Below are 21,500 nucleotides of genomic sequence, written 5' to 3'. Positions count from 1 at the left end.
GGGGGGGGGGGGGAGGTGTTCATATACGTTTTGCTATTCCAACCTCTTGTAACAAAGAGCTCAAATTATTACAATGTAAGTTGATGTATTTTTGAATACAAGTACAGATGGATATTATGAAAATATTAAAACTGGACCAAGGTTTTGCCCAAAATGACTTACTTAAAATGAAGTAATTTAGCTCAGACTTAAAGCACGCTGATCTCGGTGCTTATATACACTGAAAGCTGTTAATCTTTAGGTGATAGTATAAGAGTGTCTTGTCATATGTAGGGTACAGAGGGAATCTGCAGCTAGGACAGAGAAATATTTTCTGAAACAGTAGAGCAGATGCATAGGAATACCAGTCAGTTAGTCCTTTTCCTATTACTTCATTTTATTATTTTATTTTATCTTCTTTTTTTTTTTAAATAAAAATACTGTCAGCTAGACAAGAGACATAAATCTCCTTGCCTTGGAGAATAATGTAATAATCAGCCTCAGTTTCAGACTATGACTTCTCAGTTTGTTTGTTCCACTCAGAAAAACCTGCTAATATTCTACATCTCACTGAGATCAGTTTCCTGAGCCTTCCCCTTGCATTGCTCCAAGGCTGCTGCTGCTTTTCAGCTTCTGCTGTGTCTGTACAGGAGTATATGGTGCAGACAGTAGAACACCAATTTGTGCTACAACTAGAGAGTCCATTTATTCAATCCTTCCACCTATTTCACCTCTAATGCTTGTGTTTGACTCCAGAACCACTCATCAGTAAGCAAATGTGAATCACTTGTGTAGAACATATATGGGTATCTTTAAACTATGCCCAGGAGGAAGAATATGGCATGTCTTAAAGAAAGTATCCAGATCCCTGAATTGGCAGATGCCAATATGTTCTTTCAGTATGTGTCAGTAATTTCACATATATGTAGACACTCTCCCTTATGGCAGAATTATTAGCAAACTATTAACTTTTTGTCTGGACTTCTACTGGCATTTTATCAAATCTTCACACACTGCTACAAGGCATACTTATCTGTCATTCATTCTCTTTTATATTTATGGACAGACTTCCAATACAGAGTATTTTCCAAGTGGGGATACTTAGATGTTTATATGGGAACTGCTGAATCACGGCCTGAACCTCTGATTGACCACCTGAGGTGAGCACTGAGTCAGCCGTGGGAGCACAGGTGAAGGCAATTCACCTGTGTGACCGGAAGGGGTGGAGCCTGGCTGCACCTCTCCTAGACCCCATTTAAGGGCTGACTGCCACTAAGGAAGGATCTCCTTCTGGAGATTGCTCCTCTTGTAGTATTTCTTGTGCGCCTACAACATGTGTGAGCATTTTTCATCTATTTCCAATTATAGTCTTTCTAGCTATGCTATCGGTGGATACCGATCAAACCACACCACTCTGTACATTTGTTGATTATGCAGTTGTTTAATAACTATTCTGACATCAAAGTGAGACAGACATGGGGAATATCACTAACAAGACAAAAGAGTAGGAAGTTGCTTTCCAGCTATTGTAGTAGCTGACTCAGAAATGTTTCATGTTTTTCTTCTTGAGTTATCACCTATCACCATACCTAATAGTTTAAAACTCCATTACCTTGTGTATTACAAGACACAAGAATTGTGATATTTCCAATGAGCTAGGGAGTTCTACTGGATGTAGCCTATCATTAACCAGGAAGAGCAAAAGGCCATTTCACAACCTTTGGCCACTTCCTTGGAATCATTCTGAATAAATTAACAAAAATACACACACGTGATGTCTTAATAACTACTTCCAGTAAGCTCTGGGCTGCTTTTTCTAGTATTAATTTTATCTATTTGCATCCAGTAAGTCCCTTAATTAATGATGAAAGAGGATATAACGTTATCTGAAATTTCCCCTGCCTTTTCCCCCCAAGAAAAAAGGTGTTCCAAAGGGTAACAACGTAGCATGCTGGAGACATGCAAATTGAAAAAAACAGGGTATTCCATCAGATGTTGACCTCTACACTGCTGTCTCCAGTGAATGTCAGTTCAGGAGAGCCAGCAAATTGCTAGTGTCACTGCAGGTAGGAAGATGTAAGACTTTCTCATGACTACTCCAAATGATCCAGTAGTCTTGAGATACAGAATTACTAGGATGAACTGAGAGCTGAACCAAGTGAGGAGCTTCTACATACTTCCAGGAACACGTATAGACATGTTTTGCACTGCAGAATTCATGTGTTGTAGAAATGCAGCACTGAAGCCTCGCAGAACATCGTGGCAAAAAAAAGTCATATTTGCTTAATACACTAAGTAATGAAGAGTACTCGTAGAAAGTACGTTATTTTAGAGCTTTATTTGGCCACATATAGTGTCAGTCAAAAACTCCTGAAAGCGTTTTTCCATATGTGTGATTTGATAAGTAACAGCTCTATTCAATGATCCTGAGATTTAGAACCATATTCATATTAGCAGCTCATTTGAGAAAACACTAGAAAAGTCTAGATACAATAACATATTTAGCCTCCACAGCTATATATATGCAGGAAGCAAAGTTGGATTGAAAGGCCATCACCCAAGTCATCAATGCTCTAATGAATATACAATCCCTTGGAAAAAAGGTCTGAACTTCTTTTGTAATCCATTCTACTCACTATCACTTTGAATAGATCATTATCTGCCTAACTGATGTTTGATGCTCAGGCCACATCTCTGGGAAAACAAAAACAGCAATGAAAATAGAGTGAAACAAAATGCCATCTGCATCTTTATGAAATTAGAGCCCTGGATGCCTCAGCATTTCACTCATAACCAATTACAGTGATGCAAACCCATTTCAGGAATATCTAAATACTGGTCAGCCTTAGCTTAGGATATCTACAAGGGAGAGCAAGGCCTCTAATATATTCTCCCCCATTCAGTATCTTGATTGACTGCATATAGTTAAGACGAGAAATAGAAGACAGAATTTACTTCCAAAAGGTAGACAGTACCCTTGGGCACAGCCCTAAGCAAAGGTTGGTGTTTAATCTTCATTATGGCAGTGGGAGTCACAGGAGGCACTGTGTCCCAGAGACACACCCCAGGAGCAGAAAACATATACATCATTTCCTCATTGCTTCAAGAAGATAATAATTTACTATTCCATCAGCAATGTTGGCCATCGTCTTAGGGAATGTATGAACTAAAGTTTAGACTGTTTCTCCTTCATGTTTTCTTCCTGCCACCATACTCTAAGATGGTTGTGGATGATGAGTAGTCTGCATAATGAAAGGAAAGAGTGTCTGTGAGGGAGACACAGCCAGGACAGCTGACTCCAGGTGACCAAAGAGATATTCTATACCACATCATGCTCAGTGGTAAAAGCTGGAGGATAGGGGAGTTGTGGCAAGGGGTGTATTTGGACTTATGATGTGAGCCTTCCAAAGTACCTAGCCTTGCTTCCCTGGAGATGGCTAAACATCTGTCTTCAAATAGGAAGTAGTGAATGATTTCCTTATTTTGCTTTGCACAACATTTGCTTTGTTTATTAAACTGTCTTTAACCCACAAGCATTCTCACTTTCACCTTTCTAAAGGGTGGGGTGTGTGTGAGCAAGGGGCTGTGTGGAGCACAGCTGCCTACCAGACTTAGACCACAATAGTCTCTTTTGGTACCAAACATGGAGATCAAAGGGTTCAAAACTGATTGGACTGTGCTGGTCTGAACTTGTAGCTGTTAGAGATGTTTAGCAATAAACTGGCAAGCTCCTGTGCTTACCATAGGATTTTCTTGCCTTACTCTATATTACTCCTTTTTAGTACTTGCTTTTTATTTTACTGTTTGCTTTATTCCTTATCATTCTACGCTGCCTGCAAAAAGTTTTGATAACAGCAATAGCCAAGTACTTGGGCTGGAAGGTGGTCAAGGCATTGCTACCGTTCCTCTTCTGCAATACTAGAAAGGGGAAATTCCAGTGTGAACTGCATTGAAGGGACTGTGATTTGTGGATAAATCCAAGCAGGAGGAGATACACCATGAAATATCTTTGGCCACGGATAAACCTATACCACAATAGGTATGCCTTTGAAGGGTTTGTGTCTGATGGAAAAGGACATGCCAGAGAAGGTATGCCTTTGTACAGACTTCTGTCTGATGAAAAGTTCATCCTGCAGCCAGGGGCAAGCAAAGGAAATGTTAAATTCTATGGCCTGCTCCAAAGGATGTACTGTAACAGGAACCACTCAAACTGACAATGAACAAGCCTCACAACAAGGCACTATAATGGTTGTCTACATAACATTCAGAACACAAGCCATGCACTAAATGAAGTCAATGAACATGGAGATATTTTATGGACTTATCACAGGGGTGGTCCGTAGATTAAGATAATGGTCTCTCTATATAAAATGACATGAAGGGGAGGGTAATTATGAGTTAGTGTGGAACTTCTGCATAAAATAAATGATACAGGGAAAGGATTGGAGATTGTATGGGCTTTGTCTGGAATAGAATTAATTTTCTTCATAGTATTATGTATAGCAGTATATTTTAAGATTGTTAGGAAAACAATATCAATAACACAGCAGTGTTTTAGTTATTACACAAAGTCAAGTCCTCTGTTCTTCATGCAGCTTCACCAGCATTAGGCTGCGAGCATACAATAAACTGAGAGTTGATGCAGACAGGATATATGAACCAATCTGATCATGTGAGGTAGCGCTCAGCAATGAAAGCTGGAGGGAAAAAAGGAGAGTGAGGAACAACAGAACGTATGGTACTTGTCTTCCCAAGTAACCACTATGTGTGGTAGAATTGCAGAATTGTTGAATCATTAAAGTTGGAAAAAACCTCTCAAAACTCTCAACCCATCATCACCATGCCCACTCAACCATGTCCCTGAGTGCCCCATCTATAGAATCATAAATGATGGATGAAGCCCTGCTTTCCTGGAAACGGATAGACCTTTGCCTGTTGATGGGAAATATTGTGTGAATTCTTTATTTTCCTTTACTTGTACACATAGATTTTATTTTACTTATTAAATTGTTTACATGGGTGGACAGTAACAGAACAAGGGGGAATGGTTTTAAACTGAGACAGGGGAGGTTTAGGTTAGACACTAGGAGAAAGTTTTTCACTCAGAGGGTGGTGATGCACAGGAACAAGTTGCCCAAGGAGGTTGTGGATGCCCCATCCCTGAAGGCATTCACGGCCAGGCTGGATGTGGGTCTGGACAGCCTGGTCTAGTGGTTGGCAAGCCTGCCTGTGGCTGGGGGGTTGAAACTAGATGATATTTGGGGTCCTTTTCAACCCAGGCCATTCTATGATTCTATAATAAACAATCTAAGTATCTGAGTGATGTCTCTGTTTCTACTTATGCCTATATTTTACTAAAGACAAACTATGAAGTCTCTAGAATAAAGTGCATCTGTGATTGTTGAATCTGATGAGAATACTCAGACACTAGCTTTCCATAAAATGAGTAGCTAAACAACGCTCTTACTTACATCTTCTGTGGAATTTTTGCGTGTATTCTGGAAAAAGTTTTCAAGCATTGTAACTTGAAAATCAAGACACAGCGACATAGTGGATTACCTAGACTGACTGAATACCTCAAAAAATGAGCTAAGATCAGATCTGTCCTGCTCCCTCCCCCAGACATTGCTTTTGAAGCTAGAGAGCCTAAGCAGAGATGGTAGTAGAAAGGATATACCTGTGGTCTTGAAGTAATGCGCAATGCAGAAGCACCTCCCTGTCACTTAAATTAATACAGGCTGTGTGACAGGATACTGAGTGACCAGAGACAAGGATTGAAAATACAGCGTACCTTAGGTAAAGCAGCTAAAATTATTTGGACCAATGGGCCAAGTGTCTGGTCCTGCATTTTGGTCACAACAACCCCAGCCAACCCTACAGGCTTGGGGAGGAGTGTCTGGAAAGCTACCTGATGGAAAGGGACCTTGGTGTACTGATGGACATTTGGCTGAATATGAGCCAGCAGTGTGCCCAGGTGGCCAAGAAGGCCAGTGGCATCCTGGCTTGTATCAGGAATGGTGTGGTGAGCAGGACTAGGGAAGTAATCCTTGCCCTGTATTCAGCACTGGTGAGGCCTCACTTTGAGTACTGTGTTCAGTTTTGGGCACCTCAGTGCAGAAAGGACATGGAGGTGCTGGAGCAGGTCCAAAGAAGGGCAGCAAGGCTGGTGAAAGGCTTGGAGAATGTGCCCTATGAGGAGCAACTGAAGGAACTGGGGAAAGAGGAGGCTGAAGGGAGACTTTATTGCTCTCTTCCAATACCTGAAAGGTGAATACAGAGAGACCGAGTTAGGTCTCTTCTCACTGCTGACAGGTGACAGGACAAGGGGAAATGGCCTCAAGTTATACCAGGGTAAGTTTAGGTTGGATATCAGGACAAACTTCTTTACAGAAAGGGTTGTTAAGCACTGGGATAGGCTCCTCAGGGAGGTGGTTGAGTCACCATCCCTGGATGTGTTTAAAATCTGTTTGGATGTGGTGCCCTGGGACATGATTTAGCAGAGGGTTGTTAGAGTTAGGGTACTATGGTTAGGCTGCTGTTGAACTTGATGATCTTGAAGGTCTTTTCCAACCTGAGCAATTCTATGATTCTATATCAGCTGAAAGAAAAATGATTTGAAAGGAGAATTGGATTTACCTTTTATAAAAAATTGCAACAGTACAGTCAGCCTTAAGAAGTAAATGCCTTTGAAGTTCAACTTCAAGTTTCAAAGCAGACACTACACACTACTGGGGAAAGCTAAACTGTTAGGTGACCTAATGACAGCAGAACTGTAAGACATCTAACAATCCCAGAAGATAAAAAGCATTTAAAAAAAAAGCCACCATTGTTCTCAGTTTGCATGAAGTAAACACAAAAAAAAAGGTATGTAAACACAGAGAAAGGATTTCCCGCAAGTTAGGTGGGGTATTCAAAGCTTGTAACTGAATCTAATTGAGCCAAAATAGCAAAATTGCTAGATCTCTTAAAATGTAACACAAGGGGATGTGTCTGTGTCCATATGTGCACGTGAGTGAGATGGTATTTCCTACGTCTTTGTTGCTGCAGATGATATAACAGTGTTTGCACAACAGTAGTTTCCTGTTACTGATATTTAGGTATTTTCTATTTTAGAATCAGAATATCCCAAGTTAAAAGGAACCCATTATGGATCATTGAGTACAACTCCTGGCTCCACACAGGACCATCCAAAAATCAGGCCACTTGACTGAGAGTACTGTCCAGATACTTTTTGACCTCCAGCAAGGTCAGTGCTGTGAACACTTCCCCAAGGAGATTTTTGCAGGACCCAATCTCTTTCTCGGTGAAGAACCTTCTCCGGATATTCAGCCTAAACCTCCTGTCACCTGCGCCATTCCCTTGGGTTCTATCACTGGTCATGAGTGAGGATATTGATGCCTGCCCCCACATTCCTCCTTGTGAGGAATATGTAAGTTACAATGAGGTCTCCTCTCAGTCTCCTCTAGGATGAACAAAACAAGGGACTTCAACTGCTCATAATACATCTTCCCCTTTGTATGTATTGAACATTGAAATAGATTTGGTTTTATTATCTGAATCTATTAATGTATTACTGATTGGCTTACTGGACATCACTAATGTATACTCATGATACTAGAATGTAGGAAAATATCCATTTAATATTTTAATCAAGACATATCTGAGCCTCAAGACTGTACCCTGTAACTATTTATACAACTTGCACAGAAAAACTTGAGAAGGATCATAGAAGATCAACAGAAGATAGTCTGTGAAGACTTACCATTGATGAAATGTACTTCATGAGAAAATTTTAAAGTTACTTTTAGGTCAGTTAAAAACACTTGCTACAGTGGTTCTAATTTTTATACTGTAAGAGACCTTCTCCTATATGACAATGAGAACATTCTTATTCTGAATCCAAAACACAGCACCATACCAGCTACCAAGAAGAAAATCAAGTCTATCAGAGCTAAAACCAGGATATAATTTAAAATATTCTAAATCTTAGATTTCAAATTCACTTAACAGACCACATGACTGAGAACATTGTCCAGATACTTTTTGACCTCCAGCAAGGTCAGTTCTGTGATCACTTCCTCAAGGAGACTATAGAGAAACTAAATATTTTAACTCTGATGTATTTCTCTGTTGCAGCACTGTGAAAATGTCGGACTCACAAAGAAAGGTCATAGTTTACTGATTAAGCAGAATTCTTTGGCTGCTTTTAGAATTTGCAAGGTGAGTTATTCAACTATTTCAACTATTTTTATTTTAAATAGAATTATAATCATTTCTGTGGTGAAAAAAAAGGAGGAATTTTCATTACCCCTGAAAGAATGCAAGTCACTGATCAGTGACCAGTCAATCCTATTTTCTTCAGGAGTTGGTATCGCCAAACTGTCTCAGCTGTTTCTTCGCTGAAAAAGTGATCAACCTTATTGCTATTGAGGCAAAAGTTCCTTCATTCTTTTTCACTAAATCTTTAACTTTTGTTAGGCAAGTTATTTTTGCTTGCATAATGTCTCCTGCATCTGCATTTAAACTGATATGCACAGCCCTGGAAGTCAACACTGATCTGTGAACTACTTAAAATGAATTCTCTTTGCTCAAGAAACAAATGAAATCAGATAGGAAAGATTACGTCTGCAAAGACAGGAAAACAAGACAGTTGCTGTGGCATAAAAATCATTGGAATTTCCTGTCCCAACCAAAAGAACCTCCAAAAATCTTGACAGTGAAGGAGAAACAATATCAATTTTATTTTTCATAATCATTTGACAGCACCTGACTGTATTTTTATGTGGCAGTACTTGAGCAGTGGGTTGTAAAGCATATAATATGCACATGTATGATGTAAAGTACTGATTGCTTCCATCTACTGAAAAAATGCTATAACAGGATGCAGGAGACAATATGGGAAATGCAGATCCAGTAAAGTAGGCTTCCCTGCCTCCCAGTCAGTCATGGACCATATTTATTTGTCAGTCATGCAACATAAAGCTTTGGTATGTGAATGTCTCTTCTTCATATCAAATGAAATTACAGGAAAACTCTGAAAAACTTTGTTTTTGGCTGCTTAAGACTGATCATTCGATTTCTACACATTAGGGCCAGTTAGAAACACAGAATGACATAATTAACCAGTGTTTTTATAACACAAAAATACTCAGAACTGACACGGAGTGATTTTTTAAAGGGAAAAGAAAAAGAAGAAGGATGAAATTTTCAAGTTATAGCATTCCTGCACTGAGGCTGGATTTTTAATTCTCATTTTAACTAAGCAATATTTCACACACAACCGCAACCGCGCACAACAACATGGGATACTGTTGTTTTCTGTCTTTTCTGGAACAGTATATTAGTTCACATGCTCCATAATGAGTACAATGTAAAATTCTTAGAAAAATAAGTTCAGATGGGATCAGCATAAAAATTATGAATTATAAGATGATGCTCATTCCACTCGTTTTGACCATAAAGTACTAGGGAGTATTCATACTGTGGTGGTAAAATTATTATTATTATCTAAGACTCTGTTGCATGTTCTTTAGTACCCAGTTTCAAAGCAAATTGAATATGGTGTCCAGTCAGCCATTTATCTCCTTTTGCAGCAAGGTATTATTTGTATTCACAGCTGTTGTAAATACTCTTTTCACCTGTTAAGAAACAAGGAAACAGTATCTTCTAGTTTGTCCAAGATCTCTGCAGTTAATACTGTTGTTTTATCAACCTTTCCTGCAGTACTTAATTCTGCTAATGTCTTCTCTTGTATTCCAGCAACTGCAATTTATTTTACAGTTGTGACTCTTTACTCATTTTCTTCTCTATTCCCTTACAACTTGATAGCCTATTTTTCGTGTCTTTCAGGACAAACAGGATCAAAAATATGCTTCAGTTCATCTCCCTCAGATGCACTGTACACCTCCTCTGACTTAGAGACTTGCAAAGAGAACCCTCCTTGTGCCTTTGTGTAGTTACCATGACCACCCTTCTAGTAGAAAAAAAGTGGATTCTATAGTGTTTGTACACACCTTAGCTGTAGTTCATTCTATTGCTGGTGTTGTTCTCACCTGTGCCTGTACTGTGGCCTAGGGTCAATCTGCAAGTATCTATTCATGCTTTGCTTTTGATGTCACACAATATTTTGGTCAGCTTAGCAAGTAGCATGGTTTCTTACCTCTACAGATTCCAATATTAAGAACAGTTATTAAGTGGAAGCTCTTTCACAAGCCTTTCTACCCTCTTTAGTTGTTAAAAAGTTAGGCCTTTGTTACTCGTTATGATGATGTCACAGAAGGAAGTGACTGGACTAATCATTCTGCCAGGATCATGGACCTTTCTGGCCCTCAGGATATGGGTTTTGTTCTTATTTGTCTCCCTGAATGTGATTCACATTCTCTTTTTGAATTTTTACTGTTGCAAAACAATGCACTTGCGATTGAAAAGGAATCCTCTGTGGCTGCCAATTAAACCCAGATTCATTATGGTACTCTCTGAATGTCCGTCTGGTAGCAGCTCTCCATTTTACCCTACCTTGTTTCTGTGTAACACTCTGGTACACACTGGCAAAAGTTGACTGGTTGCAATAAACAGAAAGCATGGTTTACTCCAAACCTTTCTGTGAAGCACAAAAGTTATGTAGTACCTCTCCCATCTGGCCAGTAACACTGTCTTGCATATTAAAAGAACTCCTGTAGTACGTTCCAAATCTTGAGGACCTTTTGTTAATGTACAGACAGATTTCATCCAAATGCCTAAATATTCTTACCTAGAATATGTACTTGTAATTTTTGACATGTTCTCAGGATGAGATAAGCTGAGGCTTATTCCTGCTAACATTCTGGTGCCACTGTAGCTGCCAAGAAATTTTAGAAAGCCTTAATTCCTTGATTTGGTGTTTCTCTTTATGTAGTGATTGAGTCTTTCATTTCACAAGCCAAGTGATTAAGAATAATTACAAAGCTTTAATCATTAATCAGCATTTGCATTGCAACTACCATGCTCAATCCAGAGGTGCAGTAGAAAGAAGAAACTCTGACCTGACATGGAAATCAGCTAAAAATATAAAATATAAAAAAAAATAGAACTGAAAAGGACAGATGCACTGCTGCTAGCATTGATGCGTATGTGAAGTACAGCAAATGGTAAACGTCATCTCATCATGAAATTCCAATAGAGCTTCCTTATTCTACACCTGAAGCATTGCATAAACTTGACCTATTATTCAGCATTAAACATTGTGGGGTCCTGATGAAACATGTAAGATCTGTCCATTCACAAGTAAAGGGCCTGTCTGCAAAATGCATCGCTTTCTGAAACCAGGAGACTGGATCAAGATGCCCTAAGACACACCAACAAAAGAATTCTCTCTGTCCCAGGCAGAAAGAACCACATCTGGTACTTGTAATCATCAACTCTGCCATCACATATGATGTGCCACTGGGTACGTGCATCTCAGCTGACGAAACAATGCAGAAGAAAGTTATGCCTTCACTAAACAGAACACAGATCTTGGATCCTAAACCTTCTTATCTGAATCTGAATTTTGTAATTGGGCTGTGGTCACAAAGACAAAGGCCAATCATACAGTCTCCAACCAAGCAAATTAGACACATTTTGAATGGTTTATTTGATTGCTGGGTTTGTTTTAAAATAGCATTTGAATTAGTTTCCACAGTTCACAATCATCCAAGCTGAAGTTTTTTATACACTGCTAACATGTAAAATGAAGCTCTAAACCCTAACCAGAATATTCCTAGACTACATTCTACATGGACAAGAAGCCTATAGAATATGGAGAGTTAACTTTCTCCTTAAACTTTCAACTCAGTTAGTTATTGCAGCAAATCTTTCAGACTGTTGGATTTGCAAACATATCCCCTAGCACATGAATCTGGAATTCCTATGGTTCTCATTCTATGGCTGAAAGCTTGGACAAAATAGTGACCACAAGAAAATTTTACTCATTTCACTGCTTCAAAACACCCTGAATGGATCCTGTCTAAATTTCCCCTCCTTCAAACTCTTCTTGCTTCTCTCAAAAGGCAATACCAGTGATAAAAATTACTAACTAGATTGGGAACTATTCTCATTAACATCCAGTTAGATATGGATTCATCACCACAGACACAGATCTTGCCTTTCTAAACCCTCCTTCACTTCCTAGGTATTAGTGTTCTCATGCAATCGTGGCCTCGAAAGCAATCTCCCAGGTAGACAGGTCAATAAAATTCTCCAGGTGTTCCAAGTAGTGGACTCAGAAAGTATAAGCTGGGGCTTTAGAAACATCTGAACTTGTTTAACCTCTTGCATGATTTAGGGCTTTTGAGTAGAATTATATTATATGGAATATTGTCTATATTTTTCATTTTACTGTTAAGGTATGTCTTTGTACAGTTGATTTTACCTTTAGTAAGAAAATATATTAAGATAGGACTCCCTCTGTCTGTCCCACTGATGCCTTCTGAAACAGATAAGGCACATTCAGTATGCCCTGAATTGGCATATGCGAATGTGTAATAGCAAAAATACTTTCACTATTGTTGATTAAATATTAATTTCAGAGGCAAGAGAAGATCATAAGATAGCACAGTCCATACTGTGATAATGTTTCAACTAAGTGTTGTGAGTTGGATGTTTGTTCCTTGTTTGCTGAACTCTGTGAAAAGTTTGTGTGAGATTTTAGTCTGAAAGGGGGGAGCACGGTGGAAAAATTATTAATATCTAAGATTTAAGAGTCTGCCTAGGAAGCTATTCCTTTCAACAAACACTAGCAGCATGATTATTCCAAACCCCACTTTCGAGCTAAAATAATACTGTGTGCCATCTCTGTGTTGGTGGGGCAATTAGCAAGCTACTTCAGAGTCCATCTTGAGGTATGGGTACTTGGTCTCATTAACATATAAATGATTGTGTGGAGTCCATTCTTCCTAAGGAATGCACAACTGGCTTCGTTAACATTAAAATGGTGATCCTTTTCTTCAGCTCAAATAAACAAAGCTGCAGCACTACACATTAAGCATATCCACCTTGGCTAGAAATGTGTAAAGCAGCCATATGTGAGTGGGAGAGCCGACCACTGGTCAGAAGTCAAAGCTATTTGGCCTACAATTGCCATTCTAAATACAAAAGACTTATTACAAGATGTTGCCCACCAGTAACCCACCTTGCTGCTGTCCTGCTTATTGCCAGTGGAAGGTGTAGGACACTGTGATACGTCTCTGTTCTACATTTCAATCATTGCTGTTGTCTGATTTGGTACAATTGCACAAAGCTTGCTGTGTGTGCTCCTGCTGCCTAGTGAGCCTCACCAACCAAACTTACATTGTGATTTTACTCAGCTCTGAAGCTGCTCTGTCACCAGCAAAGTTTCTGTTTTACTGGTCTTATCATCATCTTGGTTTTATAATCCTATTTCTTTTCCAAAGTGAAGTTAGGCAGTTTGGAGTAAATTGTGATGAAGATAGGCAGTTGTAGCGTATGTATACAAAGAAGAGAGTAACTTCTGAATTAGGATTACCTGCAAAAGACAGCAATGGCTTTGGACTCAAATACTACTTGCTAGTGGGCTGTAAGACAGCAGTGACATCGCAGCAGAACTGTAGGATATCAAAATCCACTTTCTTAGGACAATGTGCTTAATTTGTCCTGTAGTTGCATGTACTGCCTCACAAATAGGAGAACTACCTCACGGCAGACAAACATGTGAAAGTGGTTGTTTTACCACCCTGGCAATTACTAATTAATTTGTCATACAAGAAGCTCAAACATTAAGACTGTTGTGTCTCTATCCAAGAACAGCAGGAGAGCCCTTAGATACAAGCACTGTGTATTATAGCTACACATTGATAACTGAAAATGGCTTTACAAACCTGACATTCTCTAAATCAAAGAAGGCGATCAATTGTACAAATGTGTAGGTTTTTTGCTCTATATTCTAAAGATCACAAGCAGAGAATGCTATGTCATCATTTAATATTTGTGTAGAAAGCCCACCTAGAGTAAGGAGAAACAGAAAAGAACAAGACTGTATAGTGGCACATCTGAAACACTGAAACACTGAAAGAAGATACATTACAGAGACATACTTTATTATACAGTACTTGTATTTCATAGAAGATTCCATATTATTTTGGAGTCTTTGAATATATGATGATGATATAAAAGGAGAATCCATGACCCAAAACTGTAAGAACAAAAAGTCAACTCTCCTTTCTGACAAGTAGCAATGCCACAAAATTAATACTGTTGCTATAAAAATCTTGGACTAGGCTTTCAGAACACTGTGAACGTTCAAGAGACTACCTTACTGTGTATTTCAAGAACGTTGTTTGCTCCCTGATCATCATTTACTGTCTTTCCCCCTCCCCATCCTTTCTTCTTCATGGCATTACAGCTACAAGGCAAAAAGAGGAAAAAGTTATCTTTCCCGCATTCATCACCACTCCCTAGGTGTGACATGAAACCTCACAGTAAAAACAGGTTGCCCAGTCAATGTGGAGTATGGAATGACCACTGTCATGCTGGCTCTCCCTACAGATATTGTAAAGCCACATAATGACAATGCAGTAAGGAAAAGCAGAGAGCTATGCATGCTTTTTCAAAGTAATCACACGTTTCTTTCAAACAGTCATCTGGATATCGCCCTTTTCAGAGAATAAATTGTCCAGCATGCAGAAGTGAGTAGATAAAATACCATGACAGGGGGCACAGAGTGGAACACAGTAAAACCACATGTTTATATGTACTTAGAGAAATAGAAGTAGGTAAATGATAACAAGTAGTGTACAGGAAAACTGAGTAACAGTCAGGGTGGTAGAAAACTCACTTTGAAGTTCATGAAACAAAGAAGGGTTGGCATTAAGTTATTTAAATCTCCTCAGTCACAAATACTGAAGTTATATTCTATAGTATCAATTTCTAATTACTAGATTTGGAACCATACCTATGTTTGAGGTTGATCTTCAGTGCTTTTCAGGGTCTTCTAGTTCTCTGTATCTTCTGAGATTCATTGTGTCTGACATTCCTATTTTTGTGTTACTGAGATTACCAAGCTAGCAAGACACCATTCAGCTTTTCATAGAAACAATAGACTATGGTAATTCTCATCCAAAAACCACTAATTTAGTAAAAGCAGAACTCACTTTTATTTCTGCAGCAGAGGAAATCATCCCATATATTCCTTCGTCTGCATAGCAATAATGGTGGTTACTTATAAAACTGCATTAAACTAACATATATCGTTGTGGTGGAAAAAAAGCCCTACTCTAAGCATCCCAGTACATTAACCATGACAACACTTCATTTGGCAGGTGAAACATCATGAGCATAGGTTAGTCTTCATGATTAGGCATGACTGCATAAAAGACTTCAGACCAATGTTTATACAGCTCAGTGACAATTTGGTACTGCTCTCCCATTCAAAAATACATAAATTGATCTCAAGATCTGTGGAGAGGTGTGCTGATGTAAAAAGGAAACTGAGAGCAAAACAAGTGTACTTAATACAGTATATCCACGAAGCCATGAAACTACAGTATAGCCTCTAGCTTTCATCTTTAAGAAGTGCTGGAGTCAAAAATCTTTCCTTTTTGAGTCCATTTTTCAGCTTAGAGGGCAGAATCATGGGAGCTATGTAAGTGCTTGAAGATGAAGTTTCACCTGAGCTTTTCATGTTTAATAATAAAAGAAAACTTGGTCTCACATATTCACTTCTACTAATTCCCTGTCATAGAATTCAACAGATCCTTCAACAGTTAAGGTATCTGCAATATGAAGCATTTCCAGTAGCCTACCTTCAGATAAATTTGTCATTAACCTTGGGTGACCCTGTTTTCTTAGTTTTAGAATGTCACATAATTCTGTGCAAAACAATGGGCTCAAAAGGAAAATATTCAGAAAGAATTTTATATTCAAATAGAGAAAACAAATGACATGAAACATACAAAAATATGTATGAAGTATTTGTTAAGCCCATATATGTACATATTTGGTCATTACTGCTTTGTGTTTGTATATTGTAATACAAATAGCGTTAACTTGTCAGCCAATAAGTAACTACTGCCATCTATTGGAGAAATTACAAAAATACAGAAATTACACTGCCAGAAAGGTATCTAGAGTACAGTATTCTTTCTGTTGGGGGAAAAAAGAAAAAAAGTCCTTAATAGTCTATAACATACAAAACTTGTTGCAAGAACAACATCGGTGGCTGTTACCTTGCCTATAGGCATATTACCAGTAAGTGTAAAAAAAACAAATTTTGTGCTGTTCGGTTTCAGAACAGTTGTTAAAGGTTGCTTCTAAGATACCAAGAAATTGTAATCAATTGCACGTAACACATAGCTATGCCAACAGTACAGTGCTGCATATTACATATCCTCTTCAACTTGATCTCTGACAGCTCTTTTCAACAGCAGGTTCTATAATATTTGGATATCTTTACAACATCTGTCCAGCTTCAGGTGTCCTAGTGGTGTTCAGTTTTGTGGCACAGACTGCTCTCATTGTGTCTTGTTCCTGGGAGCAACAACAGTGAACAAAGAATTTACAGCAGTCAACCTCAGAATTTTCTTCTTCTTCACAGTGCATGTGGTAGCATCAGCAGAGACCCAAAAGTTATGAATTACTGACCTTGAGGTTACAGCAGCTGAAGTACCAGATGATAGTGAGTGACCACTATCCTGTCCCACTCTGTGGGCTAGGTGAGGTCAACCTTTTAATTCTCAGTGTGAAAACCAGGAGTAACTATTACTCAAGAGGTTAAAACAAATCACAAATTGACTTAAAACTCAGTGGAATTGCAATTGATAGTGGTTTGGCAAAACTTGCAACAATATTATCCTTATATAAACTTGGCAGAAGTACAAAAGGTAATATGCTGGCAAAACTCACAACAATTTAAAACTCAACAGAATTAGAACAGACAACAGCTTCGCAAAACTTGTAGGAATATTCAACACCTGTAAAGATACTACTCTCATGTGCCAAAAAGGAGTCAGGGACTGTAAAAAGAGAGACAAAAAGAAGAGGAAATATAGTACCACCCTTGAATCCAGTCAAAAGTGATGTCAGAGAGAGAGAGAGAAACACGAAAAGGAGAAGTGAAAAGGAAGCAGCAAATAAGTGAAAAAGAAGAGAGAAAAAGAAGAGAGAAAAAACAGAGAAAGGATAACATCACCACAGAATCATAGAATCATAGAATCATAGAATGGCCTGGGTTGAAGAGGACCACAATGATCATCTTCTTTCAACCCCCTGTCATGGGCAGGGTCACCAACCACTAGACCAGGCTGCCCAGAGCCACATCCAGCCTGGCCTTGAATGCCTCCAGGGATGGGGCATCCACAACCACTCTGGGCAACCTGTTCCAGTGTGTCACCACCCTCTGGGTGGAAAAACTTCCTCCTAATATCTAACCTAAACCTCCCCTGTCTCAGTTTAAAACCATTTCCCTTTGTCCTATCACTATCCACCTTCATAAACAGCTGTTCCCCCTCCTGTTTATATGCTCCCTTCACAAGTACTGGAAGGCCACAATGAGGTCTCCCAGGAGCCTTCTCTTCTCCAAGCTAAACAAGCCCAGTTCCCTCAACCTTTCTTCATAGAAGAGGTGCTCCAGCCCTCTGATCATCTTAGTGGCCTCCTATGGACACGTTCCAAGAACTCCACATCTTTCTTGCGCTGGGGACCCCAGGCCTGGACGCAGTACTCCAGCTGGGGCCTCACAAGAGCCAAGTAGAGGGGCACAATCACCTCCCTCTCCCTGCTGGCCACCCCTTTTTTAATGCAGCCCAGAACACAGTTGGCCTTCCAGGCTGCAAGCACACACTGCTGGCTTATGTCCAGCTTCTCATCCACCAGAACCCCCAAGTCCTTCTCTGCAGGGTTGCTCTCAAGGATATCTTCCCCCAGTTTGTATAAATGCCTCAAAAAATTCCATGACACTTGTGCTTGTTCTTTTCCATAGAAATCTTTAGTACAAGGCAAAAGATTTATACAATCTGAAGAGAAACCAGAGTATCACCAATCCAGCAATGGCCTCTGCTCATAGTTCTGGTCTTCTAGTGGCCAGTATGTGTGCAGCTCTTCAGTGTTTGTGCTTTCTGTAGTCTGATTCACATATACTCAGTCCATTGCTCTAGAAACTTCCAGGGTGCACCTGCTCAATCCCTTATTCTAGGGCTTTCCAGAAGGGTTTGGGGAGGGTGTAGAGGGGTAGGGTGCTAGTCTTGTGCTCTTCCCCCTCTCTCACTGTTAGTTAGTCCCAGAAAGGTGCTATCCAATCTTTGCCAGGTAATTGCAAGACCTTAGTCTCTCACAGGTGCTTCCACAGGTGATGGTAACATCTCCTTTTCCTGATGAAGATTTGAGTCCTTAACTCAGCTCAGTCTCTTACAACCACTCACCAGTTTAACGGCGGTAACTGAATTTATGTTTGCTCTTATTCCATCCTAAGATGCATTTTTTAAAAAAAACATTATCCCAAATCCTCCTACCCTAAGAGTTGCCAAAAGCCAGGAAAGAAAGTTTAATCTCTCTATTTTATATGTATATACAACTTTTAGATAACGTGAATATTCATCCACAAGCTCCATTTGTAATACACTGAAAGTGATTGAAAATTTTATTCTTTGTATTACAAAATATTTACTGGAACGAGTCCAACAGAGGTCCACCAAGATGATCATGGGACTGAAGCACCTCTTTTTTGAGGAGAGGCTGAAAGAGCTGGGACTGTTCACCCTGGAGGAGGCTCAGGGGGAATCTTATCATTTTCCTTAAGTGCCTGAGAGGAGAATGCATTGAAAACAGAGATGTGCTACTTCCAGGGGCATCCAGTGACACAATAAGAGGCAGTTGGCACCAAGTGGAATACAGGAAGTTTCATCTGAACATAAGGAAGCACTTCTACCAAAGAGCATATCGAGTCTCCTCCTTGAAGATCTTCAAATGCCACCTGGACACAGGGCTGGGCTCTCTGCTCTGGGTGTCTCTTGGGAGCAGAGGTTGGCCCAGATGAACTTCAGGTGTCCTCTGCCATTTAATGATTCTATAGTTCTGTGACTTCTGCAATGTGTTTTATATATCTGCCTGTGACACGGTACCCCACAACATTCTACTCTCCAAATTGGAAAGATATGGATTTGATGAGTGAACTGGCTGCAGGATCGAGTCCAGAGAGCTGTAGTCAATGGCTCAACATCTGACTGGATATCTGTGACGAGTGGTGTCCCTCAGGGGTCAGTGCTGGGACCAAAACTCTTAACTACCTTCATTAATGACATTGACTATGATTTCAAGTGCACCCTCAGCAAGTTTGCTGATGACTTCAAGCTGTGGGGTGTGATCGACACTCCAGAAGGATGGGATGCCATCCAGTGGGACCTAGACAGAGTTGAGCAGTGGGTCCAGGAGAACCTCTCGAGGTTCAACAAATCCAAATGCACCTGGGTCAAGGTAATATCTAATACAAGCTGTGGGATGAAAAGACTGAGCATAACCATGCCAAAAAAGACCTAGGGGTAGTGGTGGATGGGAAGCTGGACATGAGCCATCAATGTGCCCTCACAGCCCAGAAGGCCAACCATATCCTGGGATGCATCAAATGAAGCATGGCCAGCAGGTGGAGGGAGGTGATCCTGCCCCTCTACTCTGGGCTGGTGAGATCTCACCAGGAGTAATGGAAGAAAATGTGGAGTCCTCAGTACAGGAGAGGCATGGACCTTTTGGAGTACATCCAGAGGAACATCTCCCCTATGAGTACAGGGGCTGTTCATCCTGGAGAAGAGAAGGCTCTGAGATGAACTGATAATGGCCTTTCAATATGTAAGGAGAACTACAGGAAAGAAGGGGACAGACTTTTTAGAAGGGTCTGTCGTGATGAGACAAGAGAAAATGGTTTCAAGTAAAAATAGGGTAGATTTAAGTTAGATATAAGGAAAAAGTCTTTTACAGTGAGGGCGGTGAGGTACTGGATTAGGTTCTGAGCAAGCTGATCTAGCTGTGGATGTCTCATTTCAGTGCAAGGGATTTGGACTAGATGACCTTTCAAGGTCCCTTCCAACTCTAGGGATTCTATGATTCTGTAATTCTATAAATTCTACATAATGAATTATCATAAGGAGTTTTGAGTCTTTATTGGCTACAAAAAGATTTTAGATTTTAAGATCCAATTTTCAGACTCTTCAGTATGAAATAATGTAAAGATATGGCCACTGATTCCAAAAGTAAGTTTCTACTCATAGAATCATAGAATATCCCAGGTTGGAAGGGACCCATAAGGATCACTGAGTCCAACTTCTGGCTTCACAAAGGACCATCTAAAAATCAGACTATATTACTGAAAGCGTAGTTCAGATTCTTCCTGAACTCCAGCAGCTTGCTGTTGTGACCAGTTCCCTGGGGAGCATGTTCCATGTCTGAGTGATTGAAAGTACTTCGAGCTGCAGAGCACCTGAATACTCACCTATCACATGCAGTTTACAAGAGCTAAGCACTGAAATGCAGGGGGAAAAAAGCAGCCAATGATATAATAAATCCTTACCCATCAACAACAATCACTTTTATCATGTGAAAAGACATCAATTCTTCTTTGCAAAACAACCACTTTAACTCACAGATCATAGACTTTAAAAATAAAAGTATGATTTTGCCATCTGTTATTTTTAAGTGTTGATAAGACCTTCGAGATCATCAAGTCCAACAGCAACCTAACCATACTGCTCTAACTCTAACAACCCTCCACTAAATCATGTCCCAGGGCACCACATCCAAACAGATTTTAAACACATCCAGGGATGGCGACAAAACCACCTCCCTGGGGAGCCTATCCCAGTGCTTAACAACCCTTTCTGTAAAGACATTTTTCCTGATATCCAACCTAAACCTCCTCTGGCACAACTCGAGGTCATTCCCCCTTGTCATGCCACCTGTCACCAGTGAGAAAGCAGCTCTCACTGCAACCACACTTCAGGTACTGGAAGAGAGCAATAAGGTTTCCCTTCAGCCTCCTCTCCCCCAGACTAAACAGCCCCAGTTCCTTCAGTTGCTCCTCATAGGGCATATTCTCCAAGGCCTTCACAAGCCTTAGAAACATAGAATGGCCTGGGTTGTAAAGGATCACAATGATCACCTAGTTTCAATCCCCCTGTTATATGCAGGGTCGCCAACCACTAGACCAGGTTGCCCAGAGCCACTTGCTGCACTTCTTTGGACCTGCTCCAGCAACTCAATGTCCTTTCTGTATGAAAGGACAAAAACCAAGGACCAAAACTGCACGCAGTCCTCAAGGTGAGGCCTCACCAGTGCTGAGTACAGGGGCAGGATTACTTCCCTAGTCCTGCTCACCACACCATTCCTGATACAAGCCAGGATGCCACTGGCCTTCTTGGCCACCTGGGCACACTGCTGGCTCATATTCAGCCAACTGTCCAACAGTACACCAAGGCCCCTTTCCATCAGGCAGCTTTCCAGACACTCTTCTCCAAGCCTGTAGGGTTGCCTGGGGCTGTTGTGACCAAAATGCAGGACCTGACACT

The 21,500-nt window shown here is 40.1% G+C and overlaps 1 non-coding gene across 1 annotated transcript; it reads right to left on the bottom strand.

Moving 5' to 3' along the window:
- Positions 1 to 17,872: 17,872 nt before the first annotated feature.
- Positions 17,873 to 17,983, bottom strand: LOC112532000. The gene has a single exon (XR_003074199.1). It is a non-coding gene; the product is annotated as a U5 spliceosomal RNA (small nuclear RNA).
- Between the last annotated feature and the right edge of the window lie 3,517 nt (positions 17,984 to 21,500).

Source organism: Gallus gallus, chromosome 2, assembly GCF_016699485.2.
Source record: "Gallus gallus isolate bGalGal1 chromosome 2, bGalGal1.mat.broiler.GRCg7b, whole genome shotgun sequence".
Classification (NCBI taxonomy): domain Eukaryota; kingdom Metazoa; phylum Chordata; class Aves; order Galliformes; family Phasianidae; genus Gallus; species Gallus gallus.
This window is presented reverse-complemented; position numbering and strand designations above follow the sequence as displayed.